Here is a 20,881-nt window from a genome sequence, read left to right as displayed (position 1 = left end):
TTTTAGATTCTAGATCGATTCAAATACAAAATATTCTATTGTCATTTTATTTTAAATACAACTGTGCTTAGATAATATAATTGACAAAAGTTTTTCAGTAAAAAATAAACCTAAATAGGACAAAATATTTGAAGAGAAACAAACACTGTCTTCATCACCACAACACTTAGAAAGCAATACACCAAAAAATTGATATTTCCTCATCATTTATTACATACAGTTCAAAGATTAATACATAATTATATTGATACAAATATGCAAAGGAATAGAGGATTCGTTTATCTTAAATAGTAATTGATTATCAATATAGGAGTTTTGTTCTAAAAAGAAATATTTTAAGGATAAAATAGTAAAAACTTTGGTCAAACTTAAAGTGCTTATAAGCTAAAAATTCATAAGATGGGGGTGACCAGCTTATGACTTTTGGCTTATTTTTGACTTATAAGCAATTTTAACTTTACCAAATGCGTAGATAAGCCGAAAAGTGCTTATAAGCTAGTTTGACCAGTTTATAAGCTTAGCCAAATACCATCATACTCCCTCCGTTCTAATTTATGTGAACCTGTTTGACAGGGCACGGAGTTTAAGAAAAAAATAAGACTTTTAGAATTTATGGTCCTAAACAATTCAAAAAGGGCCCCAGAGTATTTGTGTGGTTATAAAATCTTCTCATTAAGGGTAGAATTGTAAGTTTAAGCAAAATTATTTCTAAATTTAGAAAGGGGTCATTCTTTTTGGAACAGACCAAAAAGAAAATATATTCACATAAACTGGAACGGAGGTACTATTAGTGAATCAACCTCCGGACCGCTCGGATCTAGCCAAAATAACTTAATATCATAAGTAAAAGCCATAGGAGGACAATCCTGAATAATAAAGCTTAGATCTTTAAGTAAAATAAAAAGTCAACCCAAAAAAGTCAACCATGGGCCCGCATCCCAAAATTCGTCCAAATTTACAAATTTCGAACACCCATTCCGATACGAGCCCAACCATACCAATTTCATCCAAATCTGACCGGCCTTCAATACTACTTATATACAGTGTGATATTACATCAACATTTGGTGCATCTAGATACAGTTCTTAAGTTACTGAGTGGGGAAAATACCATGTATTTGTAAAATATTCCAAGTGTTCATTTGCACAGAACCAGTTTCATAGTATCTTGGTCATATCATTGATGTCGCGGTGATGCATGCTGATTCTTCTAAAATAAGAGCAACGGTGAGTTGGCCTTTACATACCAACATTAGAGAATCTAGGGGAGATTTCGGATTCGTTAGAACCTTTTACAATGCAAGTCGATGCTTCTAGGCGAGGGTTAAGGGCCATTTTAATCCAAGACTATCACTCCATTGAATACTCAAGTCAAGCTCTCAATACTGATCTTTTGACAAGAATTCCTAGTAACTTTCTGGCAATGATAATTTATCCGGTAGAACGATGGAGATCGATTTTCCACCCTCTATTATTTTCTTCTCCATCTGTCATAATAATATTACGAGATATCAGACTTGACCACCTTTTAGTCTTCAGTTCAAAAGTATAAATATTGTTAAAAAGAAATTATGACGCAGTTGAGGTTGTTCTTTCGATCCAACATTGCAATTTGTCATTGAACAATTCACTTGTTCAAAAATTTGAAAAACTTAGTCTAGTTAGAGTTTTCAAGTTGTAAAGGATGGATTATGAAAATAACTTGGAGTTTTAGGGTGTGTTTGGTACGAAGGAAAATATTTTGTGTTTGTTAGGAGACTAAAAATAATATTTTGTGTTTAGAAAAATAATTTTTTATGCTACTTTTTTACCCCCTTCCCCCAAATACCCATGTTTACAGGCTGACTTCTGTATTTCGGGCGTGTCATTAAAGGGCATTAATTACATAGTTTTTGTTGCATTATGAACTTGAACATTAGTGTGTAATCTGATTATAGCATAGTAAAGACATGCTTTTTGGTGCAAAAAGTTTGAATTTATTCGTAAAAAAGTAATTTGAATGTTCTTTGTTTATTACTTATGATTCTTAATTGTTTATTTCGTTAAAATATATTGCTTTAACTAATGGATTATGGTGACATCATAGAATATTATTCGGTGTTGTTCTGAAAGAGAGAGGAAAATGATGGACTATAATTAGACTAATGTAAATTCTAGCAGTTGGAAAAGGTAGGAAGAAAATCTGAAGCTCCATTCTAGCTGTCATATGGTGGGTCATTTGGAAAGAAATAAATTTGAGATGTCCTGAAAGCAAAAGAGAGAACATATACAAGCTGAAGTACAATACTTATCAAGCATCAATCTTGAGCTGATGGCCTAATTCCACCTAGTGGCGACTGTTGACAAACTGGAGCCTGATCTTTTTAAGTGTTGAAAAAGCATCTTCCATATTATGAGAGTTTGCAACATGTCTAAGAAAAGGTTATGAGAGTATAGCCATTTATCAAGTGTCCCATTCGGCATGTATTCCAATACTAATGCTCCGAAATCAAGGTTGGAGCAACTAGTGATGACTTTAGTAAGATTTCGATGGCGGAGGTTTCTTAGCATCTCACATTCTGTGTCAAAACTTTTGAATGCACCCTCTAATTGCACATTGAAAACCTTTGTTGCCAAAGGAGTACCATCCTTAAGTATCCCTTTATAGACCATGCTGAAACTCCCACTACCAAGCAAGTTGCTTTCACTAAATCACCCTGTTGCTTGTTTAAGTTTATAATAGGAAATTTTTTCATGCCCTTTTACCAGAGACACATCTGCTTTACTTGCATTCTTTTTTTTCTTTCGCAATCTTAAAAATACATATGCAAGGGCTAATGCAAGAAATAGCAGGCCCACTCCCAAAAGGACATACAAAGCCAAGATTGCTTTTTTCCTCTTTGACCTCTTAGTAGATTTGACGACACACGGTGACACATGAAACTTAGAATCGCCACAAAGAGCATCATTGGACAAGAAAGATTGACCTGTGGCATTTGCCAATTGAATCCGGAATAGGCCCATTTAATATATTATGTGCTAGAGAAAGTTTAATCAATTTATCAAGACCCCCTAATGTGTTAGAAATCTTTCCAGAAAAATTATTTTTTGATTGATCAATGAGTGTTGCAGCCTTTAAATTTCCAATCTCTAGAGGAATTTGTCCACCTAATAGATTGGATGAAATATTTAACTCTATCAAATCTTTAAGGCTCCCCAAGCTTGTTGGTAATCCTGAATTTATCCTGTTGTAAGATAGATATAGATTCATGTTTACCCGAAAAATCGGATATAGTTGAATTTATCAGTAATTCTAAGGATATGTGATATAGCCTGACATAAATCGTACGTAGAAGTGGAAATGTTTGAATTCTTGGCTATAGAAATAAGATATAAATTATTGAACTAGAAGAATGAGTATGTTGAGTAAAACAAGCTTAAGAGATTTACTCTTCAATAAATAGAAATGTGTCCGTCCTTTGTGCTTACAAGGATTCCCCCTTTATAGTAGAGGGATCTTACTTTATTTATAATAAAAAATATATAGTGGAGAACCCATGATGAATTGTCTCTTCCTCAATTCCTGCCAAGATTCTCTCCTTAGTTCGGTTGCAACGGCTCCTGTCTGCATGCTCGATATGGGCTCGAGCTTGGTATTGGATCGAGACCTCGGCCTTGAGTTCGAGTTCGACATTCGGGGTGGGTGTCAATCGATTTGTGCATCTCCTACAACCTTCTCTTTGCCCTGCGGTTCGATTTGGTCATGGGCTTGATAATGAACCCAAGCCGATTCCTCGGCCGGTCTTGGAGCTCGAGGCTTGTATGTACTATCCTCAGAACTCTTCTCGAGCTCTCACTTCGATCGCTTACCATTCGAAAAGAGGCCGAAATCTATTTCGACCTTATACAGATAGTCCCCTCGTTTCTTAGGAAGAATGTGGTGAGAAGCGATACGATTTTTGATGGCTCGATCGGATTATGCTCGATCGTGATGTATGTGATAGCTGTCCCGTCGATTTAGTCTTTCAAGGTATTTAATGCACGTCAGACGGTGGTCGGCCACCGCTGGTACTGAACCGCCACAATATAAACCTATAAATAGCCCTTCCATTTATCATTTACCACTTTTACATCTTCAATATCCCAAATTTTCTTACTCTTTCTGCTTCTATTTCGATGCTTGTGGAGCCACCTTCATCATAGTTTGGCACCATCAACCTTTCATCTTCCTTCGCTTTTCTTTCTCTTACACCAATGGCAAAAACTTCAAAAACCGTACCTCAGAAGGAGAAAGCTTTCTCTTCATGGCCATCCGGCAACAAGGTGCCGGTGGAGCCGCCTCCCCATGAGTACGTTCCTGGCCCGTGTACTCTGAAGATCGATTTTAAGGTTAAAAATCCTTCGTCTGTTCCGGGTCGATGTGAGCATGAGTCGATGTATATGTGCTCGATAATAGAGGACCATCTCGAGGCTGTGAGGAAAGACTGCAACTGGGGTTCCGAGGTTGTGTTGCACATTCCCTCCCCCGAAGAGAGCGTCATTACTCATATGGAGGGCTTTTTAAGTGTTTATACTTACCCCTTCACGTTGGGTCCCGTCGACCCAGTGATCATTGACTTTTGCAAAAGATATCAGATCACCCTCGGTCAAATTCATCCTTCTCTATGGAGTATAGTAACCTTACTTAGCTTCTTCTCCAACAAGGACGGGGGGTTGGATTTTACCCTAAATCACCTCATACGATTGTATTGGCCTCAGATCTTTCGAGGATTAACCAGGCTTCATCGTCGGGCATCGAAAGCTTTGATGTCGAGCATTGACGAAGACAAGGATCGGGGTTGGATAGGCCGTTATATTCGGGTGTGGACCCGTGACCTCATTCCGGAAGAGAAGATGTCGTTCCCCAAGGAATGGAATTTCGACCGTAAGTGGTTTTCATAAGGGGTTGCTTTTTGTATCTTTCTTCGATTCTATCGGACATTTTTTTTCGATATACAGCTGCCCCTTGGATGCCGCAAGCGGTACCCGACCTCGAGGATTAGGTTCAGAAGTTAGCCTCGACTTTCTCTTATGCCGAACGCGCTTGGCGTGATTTGTCAAAAGGCAGATGGGAGGCCAAGAATCACGGTAAGGGTCACGTCTCATGTTCTTCGAAATGATTTTTATGCTCCATTCATTACCGATTTCCTTTCATGCAGGTGTAACCAAGGATGCCGTTTTGAGGCCTTCGAGTGGTGAGGAAGGAACCAAGTCCCCAGTCCCGGAACCGGGGAAAGATAAGAAGCGAAAAGCCGTCTCTCGGTCAGAGGACCCTAAGCCCAAAACTCGAAGGGTGAGGAGGAAGGCAATCGCTCTTTCGACAGACTCGGTCCAACGACTGAGAGAAGAAGAAGAAGAAGATGATGCCTCGGCCTTGGTGATACGATCTACGAAAGCTATTGAGGTTGCCAGACCTTCTAAGCCGATGATGGCTATACCGGTCGGGGTCGGTTCCGGTACCCTGAGTCTCGATCAGAGCGTCCTGAGCAATTCACTTGGGACTATGATAGTGGGTCATTTGCCTTCTCTTCCAACCTTTTCTGAGGAGGCGTTAAATGAATCTCGAGAATTGAAGACCCTCGATATGGGCGGATGCTCTAGTGTGGGGGACCCTTTTCGGGATTGCTTTACTGGAGTCGATGATGCCTCCGACATTAGTGACGCTTCCCTTCTACTAGAAGAGGCCCAACATTTCATTTCTCGGGTAATGCTTTTACTGTGCTTGGTTTGTTCGTTCTTTTCTAAACTTGACTTGAGTTTTTTCCCTACTGTGCAGGCCATTAGCAGGTTTCGAGTCGACCTCAGCCAGTGTGAGGTCGAGCTTCAGAAGGTCTCGGGGCAGAGAGATGCTCTCCGGCTTCTTTGCAGCTAAAAGGATGAGGCTATAAAGGACCTCCAAGCAGATTTGGCTAAGTCTCGTGAAGAAGAGGCCGAGCTAGATAAGCAGGTGAGCCTCGTTCTGTTAGAGTATGGGTTTGACCCAACTGTGGAAGCTAACCCTTCGTAATCTCTGCTGCAGCGAAAGGTGAAAAAGATCATGTTGCTTGGGGAAGAAGTCGATCAAATCAAGGCCGAATGTAACCGGTAAAAAGAGACTATCGACCGCCTGGCTGCAGAAAAAGAAACCATCTTGGCCAAATTATTATCGGCCGATGTTCATCTTCGAAGCGTCAAGAAAAAGGGTTCGGCTCAGGCCAAGAGGATCGAGGACCTTGAAACACGGCTTGCTGAGGCCAAGGCGGAGGTTGAGTCGTCGAAAGTCATGGCGGACAAGTCCATTGCCGTGTATCAGGCTGATGCCGAGGCTGCTCAAATGAAGGCAAGAGAGGTAGCGGATACTACCGACACTCGAGCACATTGGGTTGCTGAACTTGCTAAGTGTCGGTCTCGGAGGGAAACCCTCAAGGAAATACACGCTCGAGGTTTCGACCTTGCTGAAGAGATAAAAATGGATAAAGAGCTCGAAGCTGAAGCCTTGGCTTCTGATGGCGATGATGATGATGATGAAGGTAGCAAGAGCGGGTCCGAAGATGGGGGGAGCCCGATAGAGAAGAGACCGCTCTCGATGATAATCCATAAGCTTAGCCCTAGCTTCTTCTATGTTACATTCATTTATGTAAACCACCTTTGTATATCTATGCAAATATCCTTTTCTTTTATTGCCTTGCTTCGTGAAGATTTCATTCGTGCCTTGCGGGTGTTTTTATGAGGATTTAGGTGACTTCATCAAATTTGGCCTTCGTAGCCTTTATGGCCGAGTGAGTATTCGCTCGAGCTCGAAATAAAAGTAGCTCACAGGCTTAGTGGTTGAGTGGGTGCTTGCCCGAACTCGCAAAATAAAAGTAGCCCACAGGTTTAGTAGTCGAGTGAATGTTTGAACTCGAAGCAATATAGCCTTTAGGCTTTGATAATTGAGTGAGTGATTGCTCGAACTCGAAGTAAGATAACCCTTAGGTTTTAATAATTGAGTGAGTGATTGTTTTGAACTCGAGCTCAGAATATCTTAGCCCGTAGGCCTTTTATGACCGAGTGAGTGATTGTTTCGAACTCGAACTCAGAATATCTTAACCCGTAGGCTTTTTATGACCGAGTGAGTGATTGCTCGAACTCGAAGTAAGATAGCCCTTAGGCTTTAATTTGTGTGAGTGATTGTTTCGAACTCGAACTCAGAATATCTTAGCCCGTAGGCCTTTTATGACCGAGTGAGTGATTGTTTCGAACTCGAAATCAGAATATCTTAGCCCGTAGGCATTTTATGACCGAGTGATTGATTGCTCGAACTCGAAGTAAGATAGCCCTTAGGCTTTAATTTGAGTGAGTGATTGTTTCGAACTCGAACTCAGAATATCTTAGCCCGTAGGCTTTTTATGACCGAGTGAGTGATTGCTCGAACTCGAAGTAAGATAGCCCTTAGGCTTTAATTTGAGTGAGCGATTGTTTCGAACTCGAACTCAGAATATCTTAGCCCGTAGGCCTTTTATGGTGGTTGGCCTTTAAGCCTGTTTGAATCATGAAGCAGGAAAATCTTTTCAAAGTGTGAGATATCTGAAAAAGAAGTTCTCCTTTATAAGTCATTACACATGTGTTTGTATCTTGTGACAGAGTCCGAACGAAACTACGTGGGCATGGTTCATTTTGACCATTTGGCCCTTACACTTTTCTCTATCGAGACCCTGTTTGTCATGAATTTGATATGGAGCAACTTTCTTGTGCCGAACTTCATTTATTTGCTTGGTAGCCCCCCAGTATTCGAGGTTGATTATGAAAGAGCCTCAGATACTATTGATTTGTCCCCGGGTAGCACATAGTTGTTGTCTCGTTAAAACCCTTATCGGAAAAATCAATTTGGGCTAAAAGCCGAACTTGAGGGAAAAAGAGTACAACGCGTGCTTTGAAACCAGAGGTCTTGATGTTTTTCGTTGAATTCCTACAATGAATTAGTGTCGAATGTACGTATATAGATGATAGAGGAGAAAATCATACCTTAACAGTAATATCGTTTGAGAAGCGATATGTTCCAATTGTTTGGTAACGGTTTTCCATCCATTGCTCCAAGTTTATAAGACCATTTCCCGACTATATCGAGGACTTGATAGGGTCCTTCCCAATTTGGGCCGAGCTTCCCTTCATTAGGATTTCGAGTGTTAACGGTGACCTTCCTTAGGACCAAGTCCCCGGCCTTGAAATAGCGGAGGTTGGTTCTTCTGTTGTAGTACCTTTCGATTCGTTGTTTTTGTGCAGCCATTCGAACCAGTGCCGCCTCTCATTTTTCATCTAATAATTCGAGGCTAGTATTCATTGCCTCGTAGTTCAATTCTTCCAATGTATGTCGGAACCTTGCGCTTGGTTCCCCGACCTCGACCGGAATTAGAGCTTCGAATCCATACACTAGGGAAAATGGGGTTGCTCTTGTACTGGATTTAGATGTTGTCCGATATGCCCAAAGAACTTCGGGCAAAATTTCTCTCCATTTTCCTTTAGCTTCGTTCAATCTTTTCTTTATGTTTTGGACGATAATCTTGTTCGTTGATTTGGCCTGTCCGTTCCCGCTAGGATGATATGGTGTAGACAATATTCTTTTTATTTTATGGTCTTCGAGGAATTTCATCACTTTACCGCCGATAAACTGTCTACCATTGTCGCATGTTATTTCTGCTGGTATCCCAAATCGACACACAATGTGGTCCCAGATGAAATCTATGACCTCTTTTTCTCTCACCTTTTCGAACACCTGTGCTTCAACCCATTTAGAGAAATAGTCAGTCATAAACAGAATGCATTTAGCTTTACCTGCGGCCGATGGTAGAGGGCCGACAATATCCATTCCCCATTTCATGAATGGCCATGGAGAAATGACCGAATGAAGCTACTCTCTGAGTTGGTGGATTATCGGTGCAAACCTTTGACATTTATCACATTTTCGAATGAACTCCTTAGTGTCCTTATCCATGCTATCCCAGTAGTACCCTACTCTGATGATTTTGCGAATTAATGGTTCGGCGCCAGAGTGGTTTCCACAAGTACCTTCATGAACCTCTCGTAAACCATAATTGGTGTCTCCTGGTCCCAAACATACTGCTAGTGGTCCGTAGAACATACTTATATATAATGTTCCATCTTCAACCAGCGTGAATCGAGCAGCCTTGGTTCGTAGAACCCTCGATTCTTTAGGGTTCGATGGGAGTTTTTCGTTCTTTAAATATTCAATATACTTATTCCTCCAATCCCAGGTTAAGCTCGTGGAACTTATTTCGGCATGTCTATCCTCGATTACATATCTCGAGAGTTGAACGACAGTCCCCGAGTCGATCTTATGTTCCTCGACCGACGACCCCAAATTTGCTAGTGCATCGGCCTCATAGTTTTATTCTCGAGGCACATGTTGTAGGGTCCATTCTTTGAAACGGTGTAGAGTTACCTGTAATTTGTCCAAATACCTTTGCATACTATCTTCTCGAACCTCAAAAGTTTTGTTTACTTGGTTCACCACTAGTAAAGAGTCACATTTGGCTTCATTGACTTCTGCTCCCAGGCTTTTAGCTAGCTCGAGACCTGCAATCATGGCCTCGTACTTGGCCTCATTAATAGTTAATCTAGTGGTTTTGATGGATTGTCTAATAATGCCACATGTGGGACATTTCAGTACGATGTCAAGATCGAACCCCTTCACATTTGAGGTCCAAACCCCCGACGACGTACCCGATTTTAACAACAGTTCCTTTTTAACTTCGGGTGCGAGGGTCGACATGAAATTGGCCACGAAGTCCGCTAAAATTTGGGACTTGATGGTCGTACGGGGTTGATATTCGATATCGTACCCACTGAGTTCGACGGCCCATTTGGCCAGTCGACCCGATAGTTCGGGCTTGTGCAGAATATTGCGAAGTGGGTAAGTGGTCAGAACGCATATGGAGTGACATTGAAAGTATGGTCTTAACTTTCTAGAGGCGCTTATTAGTGCAAGTGCTAATTTCTCTAAGTGAGGGTATCTAGCCGCTGCTTCCCCTAAGGTCCGACTTACATAATAAATAGGAAACTGTGTAACTTGCTCTTCTCGAATTAGGACACCACTTAGCGTGATTTCCGACACCGCCAAGTATAAGTACAACTTCTCATCTGTACTCGGAGTGTGAAGTAGTAGTGGGCTCGATAGGTACCGCTTCAATTTTTCTAGTGCCTATTGGCATTCCGGGGTCCAGGCGAAATCGCTCTTCCTTTTGAGTAGGGAGAAGAACTTGTGGCTTCGATCTGATGACCTCGAAATGAATCGGCCTAAGGTAGCTATCCGCCCGGTCAGCCTTTGTACTGCTTTCACGCTATCCACGACGGTGATGTCTTCGATGGCCTTAATTTTGTCGGGGTTGATCTCGATTCCCCGATTCGATACCATAAAACCAAGGAATTTGCCCGATCCAACCCCGAAAGCACATTTCTCGGGGTTGAGCTTCATGTTGTATTTTCTTAAGATCTTGAACATTTCCTGCAAATGAGTCAAATGGTCCTCTGTGCGCAGGGAATTAACTATCTTTTCATCAATGTAAACTTCCATCGGCTTACCTATTTGTTCTTCGAACATTTTATTCACTAGGCGCTGGTAAGTAGCTCCTACGTTTTTTAGCCCGAATGACATTACATTATAGCAATAGGTTCTATATTTGGTGATAAATGAAGTCTTTTCTAGATCCTTCGGGTTCATTCGAATTTGATTGTACCTGGAGTAGGCGTCGAGAAAAGTAAGGATCTCGTGGCCGGCTGTGGCATCGATCATTCGATCGATGATAGGCAGTGGAAAATAATCTTTGGGGTATGCTTTGTTTAGATCTTTATAATTTATGCACATTCTAAGTTTGTTCCCCTTTTTAGAGACTACAACTACGTTGGCTAACCACTCGGGATATTTTACCTCCTGAATTGATCCTATTTTGAGAAGTTTAGTTACCTCATCCTTTACAAATACGTGTTTTACCTCGGACTAAGGTCCTCTTTTTTGCTTCACCGGTTTGAACCTAGGGTGCAAGCTCAGCTGGTGTGTTGTTATTGATGGTGGGATCCCTGCCATGTCTAAATGGGACCAAGCAAAACCGTCTATGTTATCAATAAGAAATTGAATGAGTTTTTCCCTGAGTTCGGGGGTCAATCCCGTTCCCAAGTATACCTTTTTCTCGGGTAGATATTTGATTAATATAACCTGCTCCAGTTCTTCGATCGTAGATTTGGTGGCGTCGGAGTCGTCGGGGATGATAAAAGCTCGAGGTGTCAGAAACTCTTCCTCGCCATCCTCTATTTCCTATTACCGGTTCGGTCGAGACCGGTGGTTGTGATTGCCATTTGGTTTCTCGTCTATCTTTAGTGCTCGATCTTTCCGAGACCGATAGCATTGGCATCAGTATTACCTCATCGACCGCAAATATTTCCTTCGCAGCATGTTGCTCCTCGTGTACTGTTTTCACACCGTCCGACATAGGAAATTTTATTACTTGGTGGAGGGTCGAAGGCACCGCCTTAATATTGTGGATCCAAAGTCTTCCAAGTAGGGCATTGTACCTCATATCCCCTTCAATTACGTGAAATTTGGTATTTTGGATGGTTCCGGCTACATTCACTGGTAGAGTGATCTCCCATTTAGTCGTTTCATTGGCCATATTGAAACCGTTCAAGACTCGAGCTGCGGGAACGACTTGATTCTACAAACCTAGCTGCTCCACTACCCAAGATCGGATGATATTCGCAGAGCTACCTGGATCTACTAAAACACGCTTAACTTGAGCTTTATTTAATAGGATAGAAATTACCAGAGCGTCATTGTGAGGTTGAGAGATGCCCTCCGCTTCTTCAATTCCGAATGATAAAGTGCCCTCGGGTACATAACTTCAAGTTCATTTTTCCCCTGTGGCCGGTATCTTGCCGTACTTGATCATGGGCCCTTGCGGAGTATCAACTCCGCCGATGATCATATGAATGATATGCAGAGGTTCCTCTTGTTTATCCTTTTTGCTGGCGTCTCTTTCTCTGGAGTGATTCCTGGCTCGGTCACTGAGGAACTCTCGAAGGTGGCCCTCATCGAATAAGCGGGCTACCTCTTCTCTTAATTTTCTGCAATCCTCGGTCCTGTGGCTATGTGTGCCATGATACTTGCACATTTAATTCGGGTTTCTTTGGGAAGGGTCGGTTTGCATGGGTCTGGGCCACCTAGTGTCTTTGATTCTTCCGATCGCCGATATAATGCCCGATGCGTCGACGCTGAAATTGTACTCCGATAGTCGAGGTGCCTCTATAGGATCGCCATATTTATCGAAGCCACCCTTGCTCATAAGCCCCCGAGAATTTTGTCCTCGATCACTTCTTCAATTGTTCCGAGCGGAATTGTACGCTGAGCCATTGTTCATTCGATCTACGACGTACGGTTGATATCGGTCTTTGTTTGACCTTCGTTCTTTGTCGATATCCCTCTGGTTTTTAATAGCTACCCTGTTCTGGTGCATGGATCCGGAAGGAGCTCCCAACTGGTTGTCTTCGACCCTGATTTTTGACTGATATCGGTTGTGTACATCCGCCCAAGTCATTGCTGGATACTCGATCAAATTTTGCTTCAGCCGACGTGATGCTATTGAACTTTGCTCGTTCAACCCTTGGGTGAAAGCTTGGACGGCCCAGTCGTCTGTGACCGGTGGCAATTCCATGCGTTCCATTTAAAATCGGGACACGAACTCCCTCAACATTTCATTACCGTTTTGCTTTACTTTAAAGAGGTCCGATTTCTTTGTTGCAACCTTTATGGCACCATCATGTGCCTTTACAAACGAATCCGCTAACATGGCAAAAGAATCGATGGAATTTGGGGGCAAATTATGATACCAAATCATCGCTCCCTTCGAGAGGGTCTCTCCAAATTTCTTCAATAACATGGATTCGATCTCGTCGTCTTCCAAATCGTTACCTTTGATGGCACACATGCAAGAGGTGACGTATTCGTTGGGATCGGTCGTACCGTTATATTTGGGAATTTCGGGCATAAGTAATTTTTTGGGGATTGGTTTTGGGGCTGCACTCGAGGGAAAAGGCTTTTGGATGAATTTCTTCGAATCCAGCCCTTTTATCATTGGTGGGACTCCCGGGATCTGATCGACCCTGGAATTATATGTTTCTACTTTTTTATCGTTGGCTTCGACTCGTTTTGTGAGTTCCTCGAGCAATTTGGTAATTTCGGGAGTAGTCCCCGATTCTTGCTCGTTTGACTTCACTATGGCTGACTCCGTTCTGTGGGGGATTTTTCGGAGCGGATCGGGCTCCGACCTACTTTGTACTTGAGTTTGGCTCTACAACTGAGCTATCGCTATTTGCTGGCCTTGTAACATCTCGAAGATCATCTGTAAGCTGACTCCGATCTCCTCCACGTTATGGGCGTCTCTAGCTACGGATCGAGTACCGCCCTGAATGCTCTTTTTCGGTTCGGAACGTTGGTTCGCCTCAAAATCCACTTGTGAATTGACATCTAATGGTGCTCCGACTCGGATTTCAGGTACTCCGACTCAAGCTTCAGTGATATCGTTTAGTGGCCTTCCGGCCCTGGGTATCAAGTTGTTGGTTTTATCCTGAATGCCGGCTTCGTGGTCGAAAGGTAAAGCCATGAATCGAGGGTTTGCTATTGCTGACTCGGAGTTGTGAACTGGTGTGTATTATGGATTTGTGTCAAACAACCACTGTTATCCTTAGCCCCACGGTGGATGCCAAACTGTTTATCCGAAAAATCGGATAGTTGAATTTATAAGTAGTTCTAAAGATATGTGATATAGCTTGACATAAATTGTACGTAGAAGTGGAAATATTTGGATTCTTGGCTATAGAAATGAGATATAAATTATTGAATTAGAAGAATGAGTATGTTGAGTAAAACAAGCTTAAGAGATTTACTCTTCAATAAATAGAAGTAGTCTTGTCTTACAATGTGTCCGTCCTTTGTGCTTACAAGGATTCTCCCTTTATAGTAGAGGGATCTTACTTTATTTATAATAAAAAATATATAGTGGAGAACCCATGATGAATTATCTTTTCCTCGATTCCTGCCAAGATTCCCTCCCTTAGTGCGGTTGCAACGGCTCCTGTATGCGAGCTCGATACGGGCTCGAGCTCGGTATTAGATCGAGACCTCGGCCTTGAGTTCGAGTTCGACATTCGGGGTGGGTGTCAATCGGTTTGTGCATCTCCGACAACCTTCTCTTTGCCCTGCGGTTCGATTTGGTCATGGGCTTGATAATGAACCCGAGCCGATTCCTCAGTCGGTCTTGGAGCTCGAGGCTTGTATGTACTATCCTCGGAACTCTTCTCGAGCTCTCACTTCGATCGCTTACCCTTCGAAAACGTACAAAGGCCGAAATCTATTTCGACCGTATACAATTCCTCAAACTGGTAACGTTCCCTAAGCACGCTGGCACTGAACCAGAAAAATAATTTCCTGACAAATCTAATGCACCAAGACTCTTTAAATTGCAGATAACATTTGGTATGGTTCCTTCTATCTTGTTTCCATATAGGTAAAGTTCTTGAAGTTTCAACATGTCTTGGACAGTTTTTGGAATATGTCCAGCCAACTCATTGTTTTGCAGACTCATCCTTGTCAGTCCAGTAAGATTACCAATTTCTTCAGGAATGATGCCCATCAGTTTACAACCCTGTCCTTCAAAAATTTGCATAGCAGAAAAATTTCAAACTGATGCAGGAAAAACACCATCTAATGAATTCTCAGCAAAACTGAGAACCCTTAATTTCCTACAGTTTGTTAAAGATGTCAGGAAGCTCATTGCCGAATCACTGGAAAAATCATTCCATTGCAAGTTTAGCATCTCAAGGTATTCTAAGTTACCAAGTGACTCAGGAATTGGGCCTGTGAAACTATTGATTTCGAGATCAAGACCTCTAAGTCTTGAGGAATTTGAGATAGAAGCAGGGATAAAACCACTCATAATATGCACAATTAAAGTTTTCTATGCTGGACATTCCATGGCCTAAATCTGATGGTAGAGTACCTGAAAGCCTGTTTTGTTCAAGTGCTAGGTTCTGCAGTGCTGACATGTTGAAAATGCTTGCAGGGATAGAACAAGTAAACTCATTCTGGTATAATGATAGTGTTTGTAGTTTCTTAAGATTACCTAACTCCACAGGTATCTCTCCTATCAAGTGGGGAAAATATGAGTATCAATTTGACGGAAGAGAAAAAATAAGCAAACTTCAAATTTCTTGTAAGGAAATATCATACTACCTCCCAATTGCTGTACTCCAAGATATAATTCTGTAAGATCTCTCAAGTTGGCTAACTCTCTTGGTACAGTTCCAATGAACTTATTTTTAGACAATATCAAGATATCAAGCTTTCTGCATTTTTCTAAGTTTGGTAGAATAACGCCATCTAGGTAGTTGTTTGAGATGGCAAGCACTTCCAAGTCTGGAAGATGGTCACATATAGTTGTTGGAAGTTTACCAGTAAGATTGTTGCTGGTAAGAATAATCTTTTGCATTGTCGTAATGTTAAAGATTGATGGTGGGATAGAGCCAGTAAGCTGGTTCTCTTGCAGGTATAATGAAGTCAGGTAACGAAGAGCACCAAGTTCTTGAGGGATCTCTCCTATCAAGTGGAGGAAATATATGAGTACTTTCGACTGCGAGAGAGAAAAAAGGAAGAAGATTTCTGATTTCTCTTAAGGAAATATCATACTACCTTCCAAGTGTTGTCCTCCAAGAGCTAATCCTGTAAGAGCTGTTATGTTGCCTAACTCTTTCGGTACAGTTCCAGTGAACTCATTATTAGCCAATGACAAGATTTGAAGCTTTATGCATTTTTCTAGGTTTGGTGGAATAATGCCATCTAGGATGTTTTCTGAGAGGTAAAGCCCTTCCAAGTTTGGAAGATGGTCACATATAGTTGTTGGAAACTTACCAGTAAGATTATTTTTTAGAAAGAGTAATGATTTACATTGTTGTAATGTTAAAGATTGATGGTGGTATAGGGCCTCTAAGCTGGTTATCTTGCAGATCTAGGATAGTCATATAACGAAGATCACCAAGTTCTCAAGGGATCTCTCCTTTGAGATAATTTCCAGACATAACTCTTTCAGTTGTGATAGATTGGAAAGGGAAGATGGGATTCCTCCGAAAAATTGGTTTCCGAATAGGCAAACAAAGCGAAGGTTTGGTAACAAGCTTAAAATGATGGAATAGCACCAGTGAAGTTATTTCTTGAGCAACGAAACATTTTCAACCTCTACAAATGAGCCAATTCTTGTGGAAACTCCCCATGGAAAGTGTTGTTGCTGACGATGAGGGAAGAGAGAAATGTGAGGTTTCCAAGGTGTGCAGGAATAGTACTATGAAGTTGCATGCTTGAAATGTATAAAGCTAGGATTCTATGGTGGCGAGAGCTGCAAGTGATTCCAACCCAGCTGCAAACTGGGCTAAAAGAATACCAGTCAGTTGCTAAGATATTGTTAGGATCAACAGAAATGTGTTGGAGACGATGAAGTTTTGCACAAAAATGTCTAGAATTTTCTGATTAGGAAGTACAATTACTACATTGTTCCAAAATATTCTCATAGTGCTCAACACATTACACTATGTATTTTAATCTTTTATTACCATTATTACATTGTTCTAGAATATTCTCTTAGTGCTCAGCACATTACACCATGTATTTTAATTGTTTATTCCCATAGTGCTCAGCACATTACACCATGTATTTTAATTATTTCTTCCTTCCTTGTATTTATTTTATATACACCTTTATACAAGCTAATAGAACATTGCCACTTGGTAATATAGCATGTAGCCCTAGATTCATTCCTTTTGTATATAATCCTAGGTATGTACAGTGACTAAACACACATTTTATTGAATATACAAAAAAGTAATCTTCAAATCATTCTCTCATTTTGTCATGGTTTCAGAGCAGGTTTGATTCTGCTATCATTTTCTGTTTTCTCAGTCATAATTCAGTTTTCCTTCTCATTTGTCTTCTTCTCTTAAGCTTGTCTGCTATGGGTTCTTAACCACAGTTGGCTGATACTCTAGCTTCTCCTACTACCACCACCAATGCTCCTGCACCTACAGTTACCATTGCTTCAGGAGTGACTGACTCTACTCACCCTTAATACCTTCATCCTTCTGACTATCCAGGGATGAACCTTGTGTCCTCAGATTTTGATGGAAAAAGATATGGAGGTTGGAGAAGGGCAGTCATTATTGCCTTATCTGCAAAGAACAAGCTGGGATTTATCGATGGTACCCTGGTTGTCCCTAAGGTGGGTTGCTCTGATGGTAAGCACCCTTCACTTCCAACCAAGAGGTTGTGAGTTCGAGTCACCCCAAGAGCAAGGTGGGGAGTTCTTGGAGGGAAGGATGGCGAGGGTCATTTGGAAATAGCCTCTCTACCCTAAGGTAGGGGTAAGGTCTGCGTACACACTACCCTCCCCAAACCCCACTAGTGGGATTATACTGGGTTGTTGTTGTATCCGGAAAGGGAGCATGTTTTGTTTGACTTTTCCCCCCTTTTTCTACCAGTGCCAGCATGATTTAGGTTACATTTTTTCTTCTGATCCTAACAATATCTTAAAGGGTGGGACACCAAATAAAAAAGATAGAAAAAGGGGGGAAAAGTCAAACAAAACATGCTCCCTTTCCGGATACAACAACAACAAAGTATAATCTCACTAGTGGGGTCTGAGGAGGATATTGTGTACGTAGACCTTACCCCTACCCTGGGGTAGAGAGACTGTTTTCGATAGACCTTCGGCTCCCTCCCTCCAAGAACTCCCCACCTTGCTCTTGGGTGACTCGAACCCACAACCTCTTGGTTGGAAGTGGAGGGTAATAGAGCAACACTCTTGTGCAGCTTTCCATATACCCTACAAGAAATGCCAAACTAGCTGTGTAATATAAAGACGGCTGCAGCAAGTTACTATCCATTGTTCATTGTCAATAACTCTCCTGGTTACCTCTTTCTTATCTGAGCCTTGACGAACTTAGTCATTGGACTATACCTAAGAATAGCACTCTTTGACCCATCATTTAGATTTATCTACTAAATGCTTATCTCTTCTAAATGGTTGTTCAAGATTTGCTACTTTTACAGTCCAAGATCAATTCAACATGGCTTGGGAAAATAAAGTTGCTAGGAAAGAAATAACATTTGAACAGTTCCGCTTAGATCTTCGTGACTTTTGATGTTTCTAACATTTTTCAGAGAAACATGCTTTGAAAATTTATATGGTCAGTCAAAAATCAAGCACTTCTATCAACATCTCAATTCAAAAACTTCTGACGTTATCTCCAGATATTTGTTTCAGTTTGGTTAGTGTGTACACAACTCCAATATTTCTGATCTTTCAAGCTTTAAGATTACAGCTTTTTCATGGCCAGTGTGAAAGAAAGATTAATCAAAGGGATGACAACCTCAGAAAGAAACTCAAAGTTGACTTAGCGTTCCTTCTTAAGATCTAGTGATGCAAAATCACCATCAGACTTAATGTTCTTGTTCAGAAGAAAATTCCACTCGTTTCTGTGAAAAGTAGGTGTGATGTTCAGGTTCTTTTAAGTGTAATGATCGGAAACCCGGGTAGTGCGGAATTTAGCCGAACAACGTTATAATGACAATAACAAAGACAATGTAAGTTGATAACTGTTGAAATTGTCAAAAGTCCCACATCCGTGGATGACAATTTTGAATAGGAATTTCACCCTATAAAAGGAGGCCTAATGTTTAGGATTTTAAAAACACCTCTCATTTGCCCTTTTTTTATCTTCTTAAGACATTTGTATCTTCTCTCTTTAGTATTATTTCACTTGTAATTTTGGAGTGGAATAAAATATTGATTGTGTCCGAGGAAGTAGGCAAAATTGGCCGAACCTCGTAAATCCTGGTGTTCTTTTATTGTTGTCTTATTGTCTTGTTTATTATTTAGTGGTTGTCATAATTTTTGGTATAGTAGTTGTGATTCACACTATATACATTTGGCTTCCGCAACAATTGGTATCAGAGCCAGATTACTGTCTAAGTATGCTCTGTGGTTGCAGCATAGTCTGATCTTCCACATCAGAAAAGATCTATCTTGGTAACTGAGTCAAAGTTCTGCCTGAGTATGCTCTGTGGTTGCAGCTTAGTCTGATCTTTCACACCAGAAATGAAATAATCTTGATTTGTGTCGTCAGCTACTAAATAATATTTGTGTCAAAATGGGAGACAATAAACAAGAAGAATCTACATCAAGTGTCAATAATACGTCATCGTTGGCATCTTCGCTTATGACAAGAATTATGTCAAATGTGAAATTTACGGTAGAAATTTTTGACGGGTCAGGACATTTTAGGATGTGGCAGGGCGAGGTTCTAGATGTTCTTTTTCAACAAGGGCTAGATCTTGCCATTGAAGAAAAGAAGCCAGATGTTATTGGAGAAGAAGATTTGAAAATCATCAATCGTGTTGCTTGCGGTACCATTCGATCCTATCTTGCTAGAGAGCAGAAATATCCATACACAAAGGAAACTTCTGCACGTAAATTATGGAAAGCACTGGAGGATAAATTTTTGAAGAAAAACAGTCAAAATAAATTATACATGAAGAAGAGACTATTTCGCTTCACTTATGTTCCTGGTACCACAATGAATGAACATATCACCAGTTTCAATAAGTTGGTCACAGATTTGCAAAATATGGATGCAACTTTTGATGATGGTGACTTGGCCTTGATGTTGTTGGGGTCACTTCCTAATGAGTACGAGCACCTTGAAACTACTCTACTCCATGGAAATGACGAAACTTCTCTCAGAAAAGTTTGTTTGGCTTTGTACAGGTATGAACAAAGAAAGGGAGAAAAACAGAAGGGCGGAGAAGGAGAAGCACTAATTGTGAGGGGTCGTCCTCAAAATCAAACGAGGACTAAGAAGGGAAGATCCAAGTCGAGATCTAGACCCAGCAAATATGAATGTGCCTTTTGTCGAGGAAAGGGGCACTAGAAGAAAGACTGTCCGAAGTTGAAGAATAAGGCCAGACATAACAATGGAAAGGCCATTATGGATTCAAATGTAGCTGATTGTGATGATTCAGACTTCTCATTAGTTACAACAGAGTTATCAACTCCATCAGACATATGGTTGATGGACTCGGCTTGTAGCTATCATATGTGTCCCAACAAGGACTGGTTCGTAAATTTTCAAGAAGGAGAATATGGAGTCATCCACACAGCGGATAACAGCCCTCTTACCTCATATGGCATTGGTTCAATAAGATTAAGGAGCCATGATGGAATGATCAGAACATTAACAGATGTTCGATATGTACCGGGTTTGAAGAAGAATCTCATCTATGTGGGAGCCCTAGAATCAAAAGGGTTCAAAATCATTGCAGAAAATGGAGTGATGAGAATTTGCTCCGGTGCACTAGTGGTAATGAAGGCCAATCGGAAGAACAATAACATGTACCGCTATCGTGGTAGTACAGTTATTGGGACAGCAACAGTGACATCCAGTGATGACAAAGAGGCAGAAGCAACCAGGCTATGGCACATGCGCTTGGGACATGCTGGAGGGAAATCCTTGAAAGCTCTATCTAATCAAGGATTGTTAAAAGGCGTAAAGACTTGCAACTTGGAGTTTTGCGAGCATCGTGTCAAAGGGAAACAGACAAGGGTTAAATTTGGTACAGCGATCCATAATACTAAAGGCATTTTGGATTATGTACACTCTGATATTTGGGGTTCTTCCAAAACACCTTCATTGGGTGGGAAGCACTATTTTGTAACCTTTGTTGATGATTTTTCCCGAAGAGTGTGGGTGTATACAATTAAGAGGAAAGATGAAGTGTTGGGAATTTTTCTCAAATG

At 41.1% G+C, this 20,881-nt stretch overlaps 1 pseudogene; it reads right to left on the bottom strand.

The window, feature by feature from the left end:
• Positions 1-2,315: 2,315 nt before the first annotated feature.
• The window catches only part of LOC107804463 (uncharacterized), a 52,241-nt pseudogene continuing 33,675 nt past the window's right edge, over positions 2,316-20,881 (bottom strand).

This window comes from Nicotiana tabacum, chromosome 17, assembly GCF_000715075.1.
Source record: "Nicotiana tabacum cultivar K326 chromosome 17, ASM71507v2, whole genome shotgun sequence".
Classification (NCBI taxonomy): Eukaryota; Viridiplantae; Streptophyta; class Magnoliopsida; order Solanales; family Solanaceae; genus Nicotiana; species Nicotiana tabacum.
The sequence above is the reverse complement of the archived record's forward strand: the minus strand, read 5'-3'. Positions and strand labels throughout refer to the sequence as shown.